The sequence below is a fragment of the Lissotriton vulgaris genome, unplaced genomic scaffold (assembly GCF_964263255.1).
Source record: "Lissotriton vulgaris unplaced genomic scaffold, aLisVul1.2 SCAFFOLD_215, whole genome shotgun sequence".
Lineage (NCBI taxonomy): Eukaryota > Metazoa > Chordata > Amphibia > Caudata > Salamandridae > Lissotriton > Lissotriton vulgaris.
The window spans coordinates 260134-262429 of record NW_028245930.1 but is presented as its reverse complement, the minus strand read 5'-3'; positions in this window follow the sequence as shown (position 1 = coordinate 262429).

Sequence of the window (2296 nt, the reverse complement as noted above, 5' to 3'; positions counted from 1 at the left end):
CGTAACGCTTTGGTGACGTTTTGGGCCCATGGCGCGCCGCATTGTAAATACGGCGCACCATGGGTGATGGTGGCGTGACGCACAATTACTGGCGCATCCCTGCAACTTTGCAGGGATGCGCCGGTAATTAAAAATCTGAACCTTAGTGTGTAGCATTGCGCAGTTCTTTCAACTACACTCATACATAATTTCACAGGCCAATGAAATGAACACAAAATCTAAAACAAATAAGCATAGTAGCAACACTACTGAGAAGGAGAGCAGTGTACCTGAAATGCACAGAAGATTTTGAAATAAAATTTACCTACAATGTAATGAGCAGCATTATTGCTCTTGGTAAAAAACAAAAATTTGCAATATAATAACACAGCAGGAGAAAACATAGTAGTAAAGACATAGCTACTACTACTCACCAAGCCCGGGGATCTCAAGGCCAAGGAGGTCGAGCAGATCTCGCTCACGGGTCAGGACATCCGTCCAGCGGTGGGTGGCCTGGTTGTAGGTGCGCCAGACCCGAGAGTGGTGGTAAATGGCCTGGCACACCTTCTCCCACCGCTTCCGGCGCTCCCGGGCCCCGTACCCGGCACTGATCTTGCCGCCTCCCATGATGGTCCTGGGGAGGCGGCGCTGAACATAAAAAATGAGTTGGGCCACCTCCTCCGGGGTAAAGATCTCCCGTGGCATCACTAGCTCCCCCCTCAAACGCCCGCACGGGAGCCGGACACGGGGTGCGGGACCCTTCCCCTTCTCGGGATGCTTCCCGGCTCCCTTCACCATGGTCTGGGCGGAAAGGAATAAAGAAAATAGAATAGGGAAGAGAAGAAAAGAAAAGAGTTTACAAAAGTAGTTTAAAATTAACCAAAAGTAGCAGTAAACACAAAAATATAGGGCTAGAAAAATAGAGGGATAGATAATAAGTAAAATAGATTAAAAAAAACTTCAAACAAGCAAAGGATGGCAGAGATTGACAGAGGATACAAAGACCATGCCCAGAACCATAGCAATGAATGAGAAACAAGATGGCCGCGCCCGTTCACGACCGCGCGGGTAAGTTTGCGCGAGATTTTCCTTGCGAACACGCGCGAGACTGTACTGGCAAGCCGCGGACTTTGCGAGATTACACTTCGCGCCCGGAAACGGAAATACGTCAGGCAAACAAGATGGCTGCGCCCTTGAACGACCGCGAGGGTAACTTCGCGTCTTGCGCTACGAGCGGCTCGCAAAAACGCACAAAACCTTGCCAACTAACACGCCGCAAAAAAAACAAATTGCATATTCGCACGAATTTGCGGCTTCCGAATCCGATCTCGCGCGTGTTCGCACCCCGCGAACCCCGCGAAATTGCAGAAAAACGAGTTTTTCAAAACTGAAAGCACTCGGCAGGGGCAAGAGTTCAAACTCATCATTAGTAACAATTCCCGGTAGTGCTTCCTGACTGGGGCCCCTCCAGAATTCAGTTGCTAGTTGCAACAATTGTATGACCCTGCTCTGACCCTCACAGCAGGCTCATACAATAGCTACAAGTAGGCCACAAAGAAGGTCCTGGGGAAAAAAAATGCACTGCAACAGAAAGCAAAATTACAGATAAGGAAGCAGGTGCCAGACTGGAATTTTAAAACAGTGACACATTAATAAACTAACCCCAAATTAATTCATCTCAGTTGAAGCAGGGCTGGTGTGCTTGCTTTCCCCCCCCATAATCTACAGTAATGATGAACCAGAGGGTGGCATTGATGTAACAGAGGGTTGCAGTGGTGAAACAGAGGGTGCTGGGAACCTGTGATGATGAACCAGACGTAGAAACAACATAATTCGCGACCGTTGCGCGACGAAATGTAAGTTCGCAATTGCGAACTGGTACGAAACCCTCGCGAACTGGCAGAAATCCTTGCGAACACAAAAAAAAAAAAAAATCCGCAAATTCGCAAGAATTCGCGGATTTTGCGGATTGCGAGTTCGCAAATCCGCAAAATTCGCGAACGCGAGATTCGCAAAATTCGCCCATGCTTATTAAGCAGCAACGTTTTGTGAAGTTTAAGCGAGAGAGAGAACCCCTCAATTTTTTGCTGCGATTTTGTCCTAAAACCAGTGGGAAGAGAGGCCGTTTCATCAAGTTTAGCTCTGCAATTTTTTATGGTGGAGGCGAAAGTTGATGAAAGCTTCACAGTGTTAGCCGAGGGAAAAAATCATATGCTTACACACAGTAGAAACTTAGGCCAAGAGATAATTGTTTGGTTCACAGCCATGTTCTCTGAAAACAGAATATGTCAACTGTTTCTTTTTCTGTTCCTTTTAC